This window comes from Lactuca serriola, chromosome 9 (assembly GCF_051521515.1).
Source record: "Lactuca serriola cultivar US96UC23 chromosome 9, Lser_US96UC23_V15, whole genome shotgun sequence".
In the NCBI taxonomy this organism is placed as follows: Eukaryota; Viridiplantae; Streptophyta; class Magnoliopsida; order Asterales; family Asteraceae; genus Lactuca; species Lactuca serriola.
The window spans coordinates 142,477,132-142,495,820 of NC_136416.1; positions in this window are offsets into that span (position 1 = coordinate 142,477,132).

Consider the following 18,689-nt stretch of genomic DNA (forward strand, 5'->3'; position numbering starts at 1 on the left):
ATATGTTACTAGGGTTCCATATATATAAAGAACTCCGAATTCCAAGTTATAAGGAAGAAGTTATGGCCCCTCGAAGTTTCGTCGCAAAACCGACGCAACACAGGGGAGCGTTAAAATTGAATTTACGATAAGGCGATTTTTAGCCATAGAAATATAAATGAAAGTCATAGAATATGTTAAACCGAGAGCGTCCATAAAAAGAACGCCTAAATCTGACTTCGTATGAGGAAGTTATGATTTTTTGAAGTTTCGGCTTTGTAGTGTAGAGCCTAAACTTAGAATATTAGATCGAGCAGTTTTTAGCCGACACAACCTAAACGAGAATCGAAGATCTCGTTAATAGCAGTGTAACGATAAAAATACAGACAAAAACGGACATCGGATGCAGAAGTTATGGATTTTTAACGGACCAATCATGTCCCGGCCTGTTAAAAATATAACCTTTAAAATAAATTTAAAATTAGCCAACGGAGTCCAAATGGAAGTTGTAGAGTACGGTCCTGCCTACGTGTGGATATAATGAACGTCGAAACGGAGCTCGTATGCAAAAGTTACGAATTATAGAAGTTGAGTGTGCAATTTGCGAAACCTGATGCGAATTGGATGATGTGCCAACATCCGGGCCGTTGCTTTCTGATGACGGCTCAACCTTTGGATTCAGACACCTGGATCGCAAACGCAATGCATACAAGTAGAACGCCCAGCTTCCAAAGAATGCCTCACATCGGAAGGGAATGGTGCACGTACTCGTATCCTTCATGCGGTCCGAGAACAAGCCACGTCCCCACAACAGCTACTTGACACTTGTTGTACGATCTCCGCAGAACGCCCCGTGGAAGCAGCTGAACACTGCGAGTAATTCGAAGGCTCATGACTATAAAAGGCCAGTGAGGGTTGTCGATTTCCTCACTCCAAATCCACCTCTTTCTCTCACTAGTTTGTCTCTCTACCACCCCTAACCGCTCCTAAGCCTAAGTAAACCCCCTAGCACCCGAAGGAAGCCTCGAGGCTCCCGGAGTCCCGAGAAAAAGGGTCATTCTGTTCGGAAACGCTGCTCCAAGGGAAGCCCAGTTTTCGAGAAACCCCGCTGTAAGTGAGCTACGCCTACGTTATTTTTAATATAGCTTCAAATTAATTATAGTAACATTATTACGTCCTTAAAATAATTATTTGGGCTATTATTATGAGTTATATAAGTGTGCTGTTTAATGCTTATATAATATTAATAATAGCTAGACTATTAATTAGTCGTGTTTAACGTTAGACTAAACCCTAGTGGTATTGATACTAGGTTTTGTCATGGGAAAATTGTTTTGAGATAACAAAGTGTTATCCGAGTACCGAGTCACCACCTTACCAGGTGAGTGCATAACTAGTTTCATCTTACACATAGATATGAAGTATTTAATATAAATTACATGCGATGTGTGCCTATTGTATGTATACTTGTTGTCTATGATGGGTGAAAGATTTTTATACATGTTTTAAATGATTTAAATTGTATATGTATTTTATATCTACAAAATGTGTTGGGTAAAACATGGGTAGATGTAATAGTTGTTGTGTGATAAAATGAAATAATGAGAGGCCTCGTTATAGATGTTATTGATGATCCAGACATCTAGCGGAGTATAGATGAAGAGAACAGACTATTCTAGACAGTCCAATGGAACGCTAGCAGGATCGCAACCTGTAGGTGTTTATTTGAATAGTGTGCCCACCAACAGTACTCCTTCCCCTACATGGTTGCCTTATTTCACAAGAATTGTTGAGGAACCCCCGAAGCATGTATTGTCACCCTGATGAATATCGTCAGGCTAGGTCCCTTATGTTAGATGTTTTACGGACGTAAACTGAAGATAACGGGAACGGGTAACCGGTTTTGTTTGATTGATGAAAATAATAAATTTATATATTGTGGGTTGAAAACCCTATGTGCTCACCAGGTTCCCAAGCCTGAACCACTCAGTCTCTTGTATTACAGGTAGTGCGCATGAGCATAGATGTTTGGATGAGAGATAAGGGATTGTAGGCCTATAAATATGAAATAATGTAGCGAGGCTTATGTTGTAGTGTTTATGCTTTTGATCTGTATCGAACATGACATCCCGAGTATTTTAATGAAATACATTTCTACGGAAATGCTTTGATAAATCTTTATCATATTTTGTTTTGGGAACAAATTCCACAACTCTTTTATTTAAAATGTTACTCTTATTTTTAACAAAGCATAAACAAATCGATCTTTTCTGGCTGTGAAAATCGGGATGTCACAGTTGGTATCAGAGCATTAGTTTAAGCGAACTAGGAATTTGTTGGATTTCTGGACTTAAACTTAGAATGCTAGCGATGATTGTGAGATGTGAGCACTAGCTTATTTTAGGAATAATGCCTAAAATGCTTTTATGTGTTAAATGCTTTTTACCTGATATGCTATTATTTGTTCGGATCTATGGTCTGTTGCCGACCGGATCTGGAAACCTTATGTGTTTAGTATTCTAAACGTAGGACTACGATATTAGAACTAACATGTAAGCATTTTGGAGGGATAAGGATGATTTAAACGTCTATCCTAGATAAAAATCTAAATTCACCCTATTCTGTGTATAGATCAAAATGGCGAGAACCCGCAATGGAGTCGGGAATGCAAATGGGAACAGGAATCAACCACCAGTGATTGAACAAATACATGTTGTAGTAGATGCTCCATAGCCAATTACAATGGCCAGAGTACAAGCCATGATACGGGCTATGTTGGCTGAACAACAGGAAGAGATGAGGCAGATGTTACATGAAAATAGGGACGAACCTACAATGCGAGTTGAACAACCCGAATTGAACGATGGGCAGTCAGAAGGAGGGAACTACAGTGATACAGTTGGTCAAGTCAACCCACCAATATTTCGAAAAAAATCCAAGATGACGGAGTCGAGAGGAAAGGACGCAAGTACAATGATTTTCTGACTTGCAAGCCATGGACTTTCACTGGAAAGGAAGATCCGATCGGAGTCATGGATTGGATCTCGGAGATGGAGTTAGCTTTCATGACATGTGGTTGCAGAGGCAAGAAATACACCACCTTTGCAGTACGTCAGTTTCGAGGAGGCGCTGCGTGTTGGTTGAATACCCTGGGGAAGACTCTGATCCCCAATGCGCCCCTGCAACTAACATAGGAAGAGTTTTTGGTGCAATTCAAATGCAAGTACTGCTCAGGCCAAAACATGCTCGAGCTAGAAAACCAATTCCTGAACTTGAAGAAAGCAAGCATGTCGATTGATGTTACACCAACAAGTTCACAGAGAAGATGGAGTTCGCCTTGCATCTTGTTCCGGATGAGCTAACGAAAATCGACAAGTACGCAAAGTGACTTCCATGGGAGTACGCGGTGCCAGTTTGTCAGGCACCTACTCTGGAGGCAGTTATCTGGGTTGCCAAGTCTGTGTAGGATATGATTAAGGGAAGAGATACCATCAAGTTTGAGGTTGGTGAGAAGAGGAAGTTTGAGGGGTCTGCAAAAGCCCAAAAATAAGAAGATCAAGTCTGGTTCAAAGGATTTTAGTGGAGGAGGAAACAAAGCGAAATGGTGCGAGAAGTGCAAGAAGAAGCACTTCGGGAAATGTAGCGAGGAAGTGACCTGCTACAAGTGTGGGAAGACTGGGCATTACGCCAATGAGTGCGCCATTAGCAAAAGGGTGTGCTATGAATGTCGTGAAGAAGGGCATGTTGCTAAGGATTACCCAAAGAAGAAAGAGGCGGCAAGGCCCAACATTCCACCAAAACCAAAGGCAAGAGTGTTCAATATGATCCTTGACAAAGCAGATGGAAATGAAAGGGATCAGGAATAAGGATCTATGAAGTAATCATGTAGATAGTACCATGTGGTATAGCCTATTAGAGGCATAGTATAGGTTGAACTTGAACACCTATGTAATCGTTTCAGGGAATAATATAAAACCTTCATTTTGTTATCTCATGTGTCAAGTTGTTATGCGATTTTCTTTTATGGTGACTTGGTTGAACTGCGGGACAATTCTTGGGACGGGTATGACTAAGTGTAAAAGGTAGTAGAGGCCTATACTGCCAGAAGCACAGGACTCACACTTGGATCATGGAAAGTAACAAGGTTACCAAGAAGATAGTAATTGATTTTGTTTTATTCAAGTATGCCATTACCATCGTTTGGGTAATGACTAAGAAGATGATTGTTATTCTGATTCTAGAGGCCATATCATATCGAGTCCGACTAAGATGAGTGTGTAACATAGTTTAGAGAAGAAAGTTTGATGTGGCATCCGACTTAAGCCAGAAGATTGAAGTGAAACATAATCAAAGGAATTGTGATCATTGTTTAAGTAAGAAATTGTAGCTAGAAATGTTCCATGCTAAAAGGTGATTATATCACATTAGGACATGAAGGAAGGTATATTCCATTCTGGAATTTGACTCTAAGAGACCTGAGTCTAAACATTGCATCACACGATGATAGGTCATTAGAATATGACACATCGGTTCATTGTAGTAATTAGAGAACTTATCTTAAGTTTATTAAGAAGAAGAAGGATTCTCCAATAAGTATTGAGTTTGTAACTCGAAGGTTACAACATAGTATGAAGAGCGAGTGCAAGGTCAAGCACTGTATGTAGTAAGAAGTCCAAGAGTTAGATAATCATTCGAAGGAATAATGAAGTTATGATTATTACCTAGGATGAAGAGATAACGTATAGAGTCATTATATTGCCCTGTTTCGTTGATGATTCCGGGACATAATCATCCTAACGGGGAGATAATTGTAACGCCCACAGATTTGGGCTAGTTAATTTAGAGACAATAAGCATCAAAAAATAAGTTTTTGATGGAAGATTATTTATAAGGATTAATCTTAACCAAGTTGTAGTATATGTTACTAGGGTTCCATACATATAAAGAACTCCGAAAACCGAGTTATAACGAAGAAGTTATGGCCCCTCGAAGTTTCGCGGCAAACCGGCACGGCACCAGGGAGCGTTAAAAGCGAATTTACGATAGAGCAATTTTTAGTCTTAACAATCTAAATGAAAGTCGTAGAATTTGTTACACCAAGAGCGTCCATAAACATAACGCCCAAATCTGACTTCGTATGAGGAAGTTATGATTTTTCGAAGTTTCGGCTTAGTAGTGTAGAGCCTAAACTTTGAATATTAGATCGGGCGGTTTTTAGCCGACACAACCTAAATGTGAATCGAAGATCTCGTTAATAGTAGCGTAACGATAAAAAGACTGACAAAAATGGACGTCGGATGAAAAAGTTATGAATTTTTAACGGACCAATCATGTCCCCGCCTGTTAAAAATATAACCTTTAAAATAAATTCAAAATTAGCCAACGGATTCCAAACGAAAGTTATAGAGTACAGTCCCGCCTACGCGTCGATATAAAGAACGTTAAAAACGGAGCTCGTATGCAAAAGTTACCAATTTTAGAAGTCGAGTGTGCAATTTGCGAAACCTGATGCGAACTGAATGATGTGGCAGAGTCTGGGCCGTTGCTTGCTGATCACGGCTCAGCCTTCAGATTCAGACACCTGGCTCGAAAACGCAATGCGTACAAGTAGAACGCCCAGCTTCCGAAGAACGCCTCGCATCGGAAGGGAACGCTGCACATACTCGTATCTTTCATGTGGTCCAAGAACAAGCCACGTCGCCCCAGCAGCTACTTGATACTTGTTGTACGATCTCCGGAGAACGCCCCGCGTAAGCAGTTGAACACTACGCGTAATGCGAAGGCTAGCGACTATAAAAAGGGAAGCGAGGGTTGCCGACTTCCTCACTCCAAATCCACCTTTTTCTCTCACTAATTTCTCTCTCTACCACCCCTAACCGCTCCAAAGCCTAGGTAAACCCCCTAGCACCCAAAGGAAGCCTCGAGGCTCACGGAGTCCCGAGAAAAAGGGTCTTTGTGTTCAGAAACACTGCTCCAAGCGAAGCCCAATTTTCGATAAAACCCATTGTATGTGAGCTACACCTACGCTATTTTTAATATAGCTTCTAATTAATTATAGTAACATTATCAGGACCTTAAAATAATTATTTGGGCTATTATTATGAGTTATATAAGTGTGCTGTTTAACACTTATATAATAGTAATAATAGCTAGACTATTAATTAGTCGTGTTTAACGTTACACTAAACCCAAGTGGTATTTATACTAGGTTTTGTCATGGGAAAATTGTTTTGAGATAACAAAGTGTTGTCCGAGTACCGAGTCACCACCTTACTAGGTGAGTGCATAGCTAGTTTCATCTTACACATAGATATGAAGTATTTAATATAAATTACATGCTATGTGTGCATATTGTCTGTATACTTGCTGTCTATGCTGGGTGTAATAGTTGTTATGTGAGAAAATGAAATAATGAGAGGCCTCGTTATAGATGTTATTGATGATCCAATTATCTAGGGGAGTATAGATGACGACCATGGACTATTGTAGACAGTCCAGTGGAACAATAGCACGCTCGCAACCTGTAGCTGTTTATTTGAACTGTGTGCTGACCAGCAGTGCTCCATCCCCCACATGGTTGCCTTATTTCACATGAATTGTTGAGGAACCCCCGAAGCATGTGCTGTCACCCTGATGAAAATCCTTAGGCTAGGTCCTTTATGTTACATGTTTGGATGAGAGATAAAGGATTATAGGCCTGTAAATACGAAATAATGTAGTAAGGCTTATGTTGTACTGTTTATGCTTTTGATCTGTATCGAACACGACATCCCGAGTCTTTTAATGAAATACATTTCTATGGAAATGCTTTGATAAATCTTTATCATATTTTGTTTTGGGAACAAATTCCACAACTCTTTTATTTAAAATGTTACTCTGATTATTAAACAAAGCATAAACAAATCGGTCTTTTCTGGCCATGAAAATAAGGATGTCAAATTTGAAATCTTGGAAAACGGTAGCTTTTTATCTTAAAACTTTTGATTTAACTTCAGAAAAACGAGCAAACTCAACCGAATTTTCAGAAATTAAGACTTTTGTAGGTTCGATTTTGTTTTTAACAAATTCAGATAGATCAACCTCATCCTCTATAGAGATTTCACTCATATTATTATCATCGTCGAATTCAGATGTACTTTCAACATTAAGTCTTGTAACACCCGAAATCAAAAAGGTTAAGAAAGGTAGGGAAAAACCCTAAGTTAAAGAGGGTTGACTCGTCGAGTCCAGGGAGGAACTCAGCGAGTCGGAGCGGGATCCGGGTGTAAAGTAAGTGACCGACTCGGCGAGTCGGCAAGTGGACTCGGCGAGTCTGGTCTGGGTTGGCAAACCCTAATTCTGGCGCTTGGTACCCTATTTAAGCATCTTATTCTCTTCCCTAGGGCTCATTTGCGGCCCCTATAGTCCAGAACCCGAAACCCTAAGCCTCCATTGTTGCTCATTCAGGATTTCTTGCCATTTTGGGTGATTTGAAGGAAGAAGGAAGAAGGCAACCATTGGGGATTTAAGGATTGGCAGTAAATCCAGGTTTTGTGGGATTTTCCAAAGCATTTGAAGGTAATGAGTCGCTACCTTCACTCTTTTGCATATAGATCAACCTTTATCATGAGATTTGGGGCTTTTAGGGCATGTTTAAGAACCATTTCGAGTTAGAGGCCCAGATCTGAAGTTGCTACTTCAGATCTAAGTGTATCTTGGCCTAGAGAATAATAAAGCATCAGTTTATGGGTTGATTTTTAAGCCCCTTTGTCTTAAACCCTAGTTTATAGTGTTTTGAGCCTAGATCTCCTTAGCTACACGTAAAGTTTGCCACTTTATGTAAGGAATAGGCTTTAGAAGAGTGGATCTACAGTTTGGAGTCCATGCATGACTCAAAAGCCTCTGAATATATGAAGGACTGAATAGACTCGGCGAGTCCTTCGAGTGGACTCGACGAGTAGTATGAAGATGGAGATGAACTCGACGAGGTGGATGAACAACACGGCGAGTCTGTTGAAGATTGCCTTGGACTCGGCGAGTCTGTTCATGGACTCGGCGAGTCAAGTCGCAAAACCCCAAAACCTTCGAGTTAAGACTCGGATCAGTGAGTTGAGTGGGGACTCAGTGAGTTGGTCAGGTCAGGACTCGGAAATCGGTAGACTCGGCGAGTCAGGGCTGACTCAGCGAGTTGAGTCGCGAATGAAAGGATTCTGAGCGTATGAACTCGGCGAGTCAGTAGGCAGACTCGACGACTTTGGTTGACCTGGAAGGTTGACTTTGACCAGGACTTTGACTTTGACCAGAGTGGACTTAGTTGACTTTCGGAGGACAGTTAGACTAAGTGTTATATTTGGTATTAATAGATCGGGGAGTTTTTGGAGCAACAGTTCGAGAGTGTCTGATAACAGTCAGAAGGGTATCAGCAAAAACTCCAGCTGTGCAGGTGAGTTTCCTTCCAGTAGGAACAGGTCTAAGGCCACAATGTCGGCCCGTTTAGCTAGCAGTAGTTACCGGACTTCAATCTGATGCAGTAGTTAGTATGTTTGATGCCTTCGTGGCTCAAACAGGATTTATATGTTATGTGTTTCGGGCTACGGCCCGATGCAATATGCAGTATATGTGTGTTCATGCTAGTTGATATGTTTATGTTATGCTTTGTTCAGTTAGTTCCGGACTTCGGTCTGATGCAGTTAGTCCGGACATCGGTCCGATGCAGGGGGCAAGGCCCCAGTTAGTCCGGACTTCGGTCCGATGCAGGGGACAAGATCCCATACAGTTTCCGGACTTCGGTCCGATGCAGGGGGAAAGGACCCAGTTAGTCCGGACTTCGGTCTGATGCAGGGGACAAGGTCCCAGTCAGTTTTCGGACTTCGGTTTGATGCAGGGGGCAAGGCCCCAGTTAGTCCGGACCTTGGTCCGATGCAGTGGTCAAGGCCCAGTATGTGCTTTATATGTTATTGTATGGTATGTGGTAGTTTGGGGGAGCTCACTAAGCTTCGTGCTTACGGTTTCAGTTTTTGGTTTCAGGTACTCAGTTTTCAAAAGAGGAGCTCAGAGAGGTTGCAGTGCACATCCCATAGTCAGTTAGCCTGGGAATGTTTGACTCTGATAATGAGATTATGTTTTGAATTAATTCTCGAAAAATTATGTTATGACTTATGATACAGTTTTTATAAATATGGTTTTAGTAATGTTTTAAAAGAAATTTTTAGTCGTAATTTTTGGGTCGTTTCAAGTTTGTTTTATGAACTCATGTTAGTGTTCAATGAGTCAGACTTCTACATAGTATCAGGTTTGATTATCTCTTTATCTTTTTCATCCAAAAGTTCTCTCAATATGTTTTTATGATCTTTGGACTTTATGAAAGATTTAATTTTATCCGGTCCAACTCTATATGAATCTGAGACTTCGTCAAATGAGACGAAAGATTCGCACTTATAACAATATGCGTCGATTTCGTCCTCTTTCAATTCGAGAAAGGGAAAAATCATCTTGTGAAATTTCTTTCCAATCTCACAATCAAGATGTAACTAGTGATATTGAAATAAAGTATCTTGGCAATCAAACAAAAATAATTACATTGTTTTAAAAGACCTAAATTATCTCTCTACAAATAAATCAACTCATCCCTAGACTTAGACAAATCTGACTCCAACTTTTCAATCCACATGCGTCTTTCTTCACTTTGTTCGAAACTCCGCCGAGTTGATCGGTTATGTTAGAATTATTCAAACGAGTTCTTTTTAAACTGTTACTGAAACTAGATACTATATATTTTAGATCATCTACTTCAGTTTCATATTTAGATACATGAATATTTTGAGATTTAAGAATCATGTGTACCTTGTTTATCACCCTCTCGAACTCACTAATCTACTCAGGAACGGGTTTTGCTGTGAAACAAATGTCAGAGACACGACTGCCTTCAGTAGCGTATCCTCTGAGCTCTGAATCTTCCTTTGTCACCACAAAGCACCTTCCACTGATCTGCGAATCATCACCTTTTACGACGAAGCTTCTTCCATGAGTTGGTCTGCGAACTTCTTCGTCTTCAGAGTCAGTCGACCACACTTTGACCCTGCTAAACTCATCATCATTTTCGTCCACAATTAAAGCAGGTTTCGCATCATCAATAATTTTCTTCTTCTTTGCTTCCTCCAAATTTATGAGGAAATAGGCTTCATCATCCTCTTCTTCCTTTTTCTCATTCATCCTTCGCAACATGCACTCCTTTGGAAGATGATTTTTCCATGACAATAGTTACAATCATAGCCAGAGTCACATGCTAGCTTCTTCTCTTTCTTCATTTCTTCCTTTTGAGAGTTATTCCCACTCTCATCTTTCTCTTTCTCAGAACTATAGCTCTCCTGCCAATTTTGCTTTTTGTTGCGACCGAAATTCTTCTTTGTGAACCTCCTTGGATTTGACACCATCAATGCATAAGCTTCCCTGGAGAGTTCACAATCGGAGAGATCTAACTCCGAACCATCATCTGCAACCTTCATTCCCTTTGCCACAAGCACCAGTGAACCCATGCTCGAAACAACTTTCCTTGCACCGGTTAAGCTTTTCTTTAGACTTTGGAACGAAGGCTCCCAACTCTGAAAGCAACAACATTTGGATTGAGTGTTCAAGATCAGCGTCGCTTGAGTACAGTTCCCTAGGCCTGTTGCATATCGCTTTCGCAGTTTCGCAGGAACTTACTAAGTGGAACGTATCTGCTGGAAAAGCAAAGTGAATAATCCTCACCACCTTAACGTTGTTAAGAAGCTTGTCCTTTTCATCTTTAGCAACATCAGTAATTTCAAGAAGGAGATCATTGTAGTCTGCTTGAGTCTTGATGACTCTTTTTATACTAGTGTGAGCAAACGTCTCTTTGGTTATTGTGTCCCAAATTAAAGACCCATTGTCTTCCAACCCTAGCACATAATATTCAAAATGCAGTGCCCATACTTTATAGTCATTTGGAAACAAAATAGGGATCCTTGTGGTAGATCCAATGCCGCTAGAAAGATTAATTGAACTGGTCTGAGAATCATCAGACCGCATGTTGTCGATTTGATGAAAACCTTTATGAATGAGATGTTTAAACCTAAGATCGAGTTTAGGATAAAATAAAGATCAAGATTCAACGTCTGTAATCGATGAACTCGAAGACGACGGCAAACTCAGATCCTATTATAGCGGAAACCCTAATAGCTCTTTAACAGAATAAATGCATATGGATTACATAGCCTCCTTCTCTGATACCAATTGTTGAGACTAAAACTCTAATGATCGAATAGATTCAATAGGTAAAAGAATCAAGAAGACACAATGAATAACAAATATGTCGTATGATTGAATATCACAGCCTTAGAAGAGTTCGATTAAAAACTACTACTGTAAAGGCGTGTAGGATTTACAATACGATTAGATGATTACAAATAATAATGCATGCACGCACCTTAAATAGCTAACCCTAGATAATAAACAATGGGTGGACAGACCCAACCCGAATACATAAAATACTAAACAAAAAGGCCCACAACGACGCAACACTTTAAGCTCTAACATGGAACCTTCGAAAACCCTTGGTAGTGATTTCGATGTGGTAGACGGCTACTAGGTCAAAGTATTTGGTTGATATTATTCAATATTTGAAAAAGTTAAATATAGCATCATACATGAAATTATTAACGAGATTATATACATAATTATAGGTCATAACAAATATAAAAACTTTATTATAGTTATTAACAAAATAACATCCTAAACAAAATAAAATTTTATGAAAAATACACACATTGTCAATAAAGTAACATACACTAAATTAACATATATGACCTAATTAATAATTATAACACAACCATATAAGTTTACTAACATGAAATAAACACTATTGAAAGTCGTTAATACTTAATAATTAAAACCATTTTTCATAAAGAGTATTCACAACAATTACAAACTATTAATACCCATTATCAACACCATTCCTAATAAACCTACAAAGTTTACCATACTTTACGTATCAACGACAAACTTTGCAATACTTACATGGGTCATCATCCTCATCTATTTCATCCGCAAATTCCCTTCAATGTAATGGCCTGACTATTCACATTGGAATGTGATGTTATCCATTGTAAGTTTATGAATAACATCTACATTTTTAAAATTCTCCGGCACTATGAGCATAATTTTTGTACTCTCCAAATTCCAGAGCTGCCCAACAGGAATACGCATCAAGTAGTTGTAAACCTACAAGTACACATTAAAAAAAACTATCAATCCAATGTAGAAAGTTTCACTAAGTATTGCAAATTATAGAACACAACACTAAATATTATAAAATCTAGTCTTTGACATTAATACTTAAATTACATATTTATGTGGCCAATACATTGAACAAACTATAAAAATGGATTAATTAACTATATATAAAATGAAATGTACATACTATAAATACCTTCATCACAATAAAGAGGCCCTCTTGATATGTGGATCATACCAGGCAAATAAATTGCCTCGAGGTGATCCTGGTCTCCTTCCTCAATCAGCAACATCATACCCAAATCAAAATTGCCCTTATAGAAGCAATCCTCCTATTAACATAACAACAATACCATTAAGACCAATGACAATAAAAATAAACTAAATCAAATAATTCAAAATTACTCAAATTTACAGATAACAGTCACTGTCTATGATGGGTTTTACATGTAGTTATGTGGATAAATCATTATACACTTACGCGTACATGCAACCTGTTAGCTCTATTCATAACTTTATTGAAGTAACATTCTACTGAACAACAAGAACTCTATAACCCTAGGTAATTTCGAAATTATAAGAATCATATTTTTTTTTTATTGTTGTAGTACACAATAAAACAATCCTTCTTGAAATTACTTAGAAGCTAGCACCAAAAATCTCGTACCTCTGATGGTTCATACCCATCCCTAGCAATTAGGAGACTTGAAGAGAAAAGAGACGGGAAGTTAAATTTTGGCTTTGCCTTTCGGAATAGGGATGGCCAAAATTTAGAGCAACATGGAGGGTTTATATAGTTGATCAAATGAGCTAGGGATAAGGCAGTTTCCTAAGATAAGTCTTAATCCCTTAACATCCTCCCTAAGGCATCCATGGCACCTTTAATGCCCAAGGAAACCTTAGAATACCTCTAGAATTTGTTCCCCCTCTTAGGGAGGCTCTAGAATTTTTTTATGTCAAATCATTGGAACATCGTCACCTTTAGTCCTTCCACTTTTAATTATTCCAATTAATTCCAGAATTAATTCCAATTAATTTCTAAATAATTTATATTTAGACAATACAATTTCTAATTAATATATTATTCTCATAATACATTAATAAATTATTTATTTTGATTTATAATTAATTGATTTATCACATAATAAAATTAATAAATTAATCTCTCTCTCTCTCTCTCTCTCAAAAAGTCATCATTTTTAATTACTAGATTTGAGGGCAACCCAAAAAGATTTGGCTAATAATTCAAGGTTATATTAATTTAGTTATTGGAAACATTTTCATAAATCCCATATAATTCAAGATTATATTAGCAACATTTTAATTATTGGCAAAAGGAATTTGCTCATAATTCAAGATTATATTAGCAACATTTTCATAAATGTCATTGCAAGGAAGTATAAAATGAGGTAACCATATAAACCGAATTTTCACTTTTATATAAAATAAATGAATATTTGTAACTTGTCCTTACAGTGCATAAAATAAAAACTATTTCTAGACATCACCTTAGAGTAATAAAAATCTATTAAATTATCCTAAATCCTAAATAGTAGCTCCAAATTCTGATCATCGAACCATGTGAAGTCCATCCCTCAAGATCGGATTTAGCTCACTATGCTTAAGCTTCCTTCTTTCTCTTAGATCCTGCAATAACATCAAAATGTGATTATTACATCATGTATCAAGAGTCTATGAATAGGAACTTGTGAAAACAATGGATTAGATAATGGATGTACATGAAGTAGAGTCACACAACTTGAGTTCACTATCTCTGAGATCATTCAGGTACTTTGGGCAGCTTCGCAACCAATGTCCCTTCAATTGGAAATAGAAACATATGGCCTCTTTGGGGTTAACACATGGAACTATTTGAGAACTATATTTTCTATTTACCATACTATCAAACTTTTTGACTTTGGCCGACCCCTTTCCATTGGGAACATAAATATTTTTTGGACCACCATTTTCAATTTCCATGGACTCTTTGGAATCTGACCCTTTAAGAACCTCTGTTTTAGATGTACTCTTAAGCATGTCTGCTTCAGCAACAATCAACATTTGGGTAAGATCAATTAGGGTCACATTGATGTTTATCATATGAAAGTTATCAATGAATTGTTCGTATGACCTTCAAAGTGAAAGAAAAACCAAATCAATGGCTTGCTCTCTTTGGAAACGATACGCATTCTATCCAACTTGTCAATGTACGACTTCATTATAAGAACATGCACACACATATGATTTCCCTCTTGATGTCTACATGCCAATAGGGAATGAGTAGTTTCGTATCTTTCAACTCGAGGGAAATGCAACATTGGGAGAGTCTTTGGAGGAGGAGGTGGAAGAGTTGAAGAAGCATGATGTCTAGTTCCATCATTTCACCTTCATTAGAATGTAGATGATCATCTTCAGGAGGAAGAGTAAAACCATTTCCAAAAGAAAGAGGAAGTCCATTTATATCTTCATAAGACATCTCAAATTAGGACAAAAGAGAATTCAAGTTAGTTGATTTTTCTCCTTAATTATTAAGCCGTAAATTTAAATTAAGACTAGGATCCACTTTTTTGATTCGAGCTTTGAAGAGGGATGTCATAATAAAATTCAAATATATTTTAGGTAGGTAAGGTGTTTGCCAATTCCAATATTATGAAACTCCTAGATCTCTTGAGATTCATTGATACTTCTCAAAGGCATGTTTAATCTCAGTTTATGCTTTCACTTTTGTGACTAGAATGCCGAGGATCACAAATGAGATGTGAATAACCATGCCAACCCGCTTGATAAACTTGATTACATTTACCATCTCACATTAACGTGCTGGTTAACCACACTCACTTCATCAACAATGATAATTTTCAAGATTTTCATCATATATCTTTACATTCCCTATTAGTGTGTCGGTTAACCACACACACCCCAGTAACGACAGACAAAGCATGATCTATGTTTTTCATGGATTAACATACTTTTCACATCTTTCCTAAAGAAACGAAGTGTGGGATTTTAAAAAGCTTTGGTTACTTTTACAAAATTATACTTATTAATAAGATTATGTCCTATTAACTCCATTCGGCTAACGACCCTCCATCGTACAAGAAAGTGGTGGGTAAGAGTGGATACCCAATGACAAGCTGCTTCATTAAACTCCCCTTATAGTATAGCATCATGAATAAGGCATACTAGTGATTTTTATTGACTTTGTTTTATACATATAGTATATGTTAAACTTTTAATTAAAGATATAGTATAATGTATACATTAAAACTTTTCTAAAATACTACATTTAATTTAAATTTTCAAAATTAATAATATAATTTAAAATAAACCAATTATGATTTTAGTCTTTATCTTTTAATTAATTAAATAATTAAATGTAATTAAAACATAAGGATAATTCACAAATTCAAGATAAGGATATCTGATTACAAACATAATTAGTCAGTTTTACACAATTAAAAACATTATCTAAGGTAATTATCTTAATAAATTTTAAATTAAACAAAAAAAAAACAATTATCGCAGATAAGAGGGTTCACCATGTCATGGCGGACAATCACCACGTCGTGGCACACAATCGCCATGTTGTGGAAGACAATTGTCACGTCGTGGCGGAATGAAGAAAAACGTGCATCTGAAGATCTCCACGTCGTGGCGGAAGAACACCGCGACGTGGTGCCGCAACAGAATGACGATTATGTTGTTCCTCTAGTTAGGGTTTTGTTCATGTTCAAGCAATGTAATTTCAATTGTTAGACAACTAGGCTCTGATATCACTGATGGGTTTTACATGCAATAACGTAGATAAATCCTTATACACTTATGGGTACATGTAACCTATTAGATCTAGTCATAACTCTATTGAAGCAATATTCTATTAAACAACAAGAACTCTATAACCTAGGTAATTTCAAAATTATTAGAATTACATACCTTTGAAATTGTTGTAGTAAACAATCAAACAACCCTTCTTGAAATCACTTGGACGCTAGCACTGGAAATCTCGTGCCTTTGATGGTTTACACCTAACCCTAGCAACTAGGAGACTTGAAGAGAGAATAGTGGGGAAGTAAAATTTTGTCTTTTCCTTGAGAAATAGGGATGGCCAAAATTTAGAACCCCATGGAGGGTTTATATGGGTGATCAAAGGAGCTAGCGATAAGGCAGTTTCCTAAAATAACCCTAGTCCTTTAACTTCCTCCCTAAGCCATGCAAGACAGCTTTAATGACCAAGGAAAACCTATAAGACCTCTAGAATTTGTTCCCCCTCCAAGGGAGGGAGGTTCTAGAACTGGTCAATGTTCAATCTTTTGAACATTGTCACATTTAGTCCTTCCACATTTAGTTATTCCAATTAATTCCAATTAATTTCTGATTAATTTGTAATTAAACAATTCAATTTCTAATTAATATACTATTTTCATAATACATTAATAAATTATTTATTTTAATTTCTAATTAATTTATATATCATATATGTTGGGATTAAAACCCTAATTGAGATTTGATGAACAAGATGCAGAAAATAAGAACAAACACAAATATGAAGATTATGTCGAATGATCACTTCATTTATTGAAAAAATGAGGAATGAATTACGCTTTAAGCATAGACTAAAGAATCTAACACTACATAAGAAACCTCACACCGTGGTGGCTACATTTTGCCTCACTCTTAACCCTAATAATGAACAATACATGACTATTTATAGGGAAAAGACAAGTCTTGGGCTTTTAACCTACACTTCATCAAGGGGCCCATTGTCATCATCCATGGAGTGCTTTGAAACCCTAAAATCCCCCCTCAAAGTATGGAATGGATGACAATGCTTTAACTTGCAAAACAAGCATTTAGCAAATAAAAAGATCTTGCAACGAGGAATAGATGAGGCAATCCACCAATCTTGATTCTTCAATAGTCTTCAGACACGGGCTCTAGGATATATAAATCAAGCACTGAAGTCATCTTTTTAAACTTCATTTTCGAATGTAATCCGAAAAAATCTTCATGAAAACCAAACCCGCCATAAAAACCCATTTCAAAACAAAGAAACCGAATCACTTCTTGTCTTTGAAGAGCTCCCGCTCCAAGTCACAATGATCTTCAAATAAGCTAATGATATAAGCCATCAAAAAATATCATGTAACAACCCAAACTTTAAGATTCGTAATGCCACTTGATCGAGAAAATACTAGAAGTCGGAGATATAACAAGTCCTTAGCAGAGCTCGATAAAGAACTTCCGTTGTAAAGGATACTTCTTTGTAAAAGCTTTAGCAGAGCTCGATGAAGAACTTCCACTGTAAAAGCTACCTTCATAATTCTACCACAAGCTTTATAAAAAATCTTCAAATTTGAAAAATTACAAATCCAATTTCGAATGGTCATACCAAATTCTCCCCCGATTTATAATCGAAAACGTGATTATAAAGCATTCTTATGGTCATGAGAATGATCTTGAATGGATAAAAATTACTGTGCTCCCCCACGACAAAATGATATATACAATGAAGTATAAAATCCGAAAAAGTCGTGAAAACTTGTCGTTATCACGAAAAACGACTTTCCGAACCGCCAAGACTTGATGGAATCCTTAATTTTCTGTTCACGAAAAAAAAATGTGTGTTCAAAAATCCAAAAGTGTTCACCAGCCCTCAAATTTGCAAACTTTTCGTAAGATGGGCTGAAACTGTCACATTGCTGAAAGATAGGGATTAAAATAATAAAACTGCATCACATTTCCCTTCATTTATAACAGTTTCTGAATATGATCCAAAACTGCCAAAGTCATGAAATATACAGGGACCATAACTGTTAAATCACTGAAGTTTCAGGGACCAGAATTGTAACTTGAGTCATCTTCCCCATTAAATCAGTGTATTGAAAGAATACAGCGACAACATTCATGTGATTAAATTCCGAATCCAAGAAATCGACATCCACGAATTACACTTTAGTTCCGAGCACAAAAATGTGAATCAAAGCCAATCCCCAAATCCAAAGGTTCCAGACTTCGAATCAATCGGTTCCGAGCATCGCAATTCCGAACGGTGCGTGATTCCGAACACAATCCAATTCTTCCAATTCCGAGTCCATTCGCTGCTATTTTGACTATAATCTTTGACAACCAATTGCAAATGGGTACACAACCATATTCCGAATTCTGATTTCATTGGTTCCGATTCCGATTGTGAATTCAATTTCATTTGTTCCAATGTCATAAGCCCCGATTGCAAGACCCTGTGAATTCCAAACAACAATTTTTTTTTTGACATTTAAGCATTGACCACCAAGAACAACTTCTTCCAATCGATTCCAGATCAAGAAAAGTCAATATTGATTCCCGAAACAAAACTTATCACAACCATGTCAAACGATCGACCAAAATCGATGTTGAACAAATCAAACAATTTGGATTCGATTATCAAACTTGAACAAGACTTGATTTCGATTATTGAAAATAACAATTTTGTGATTTAA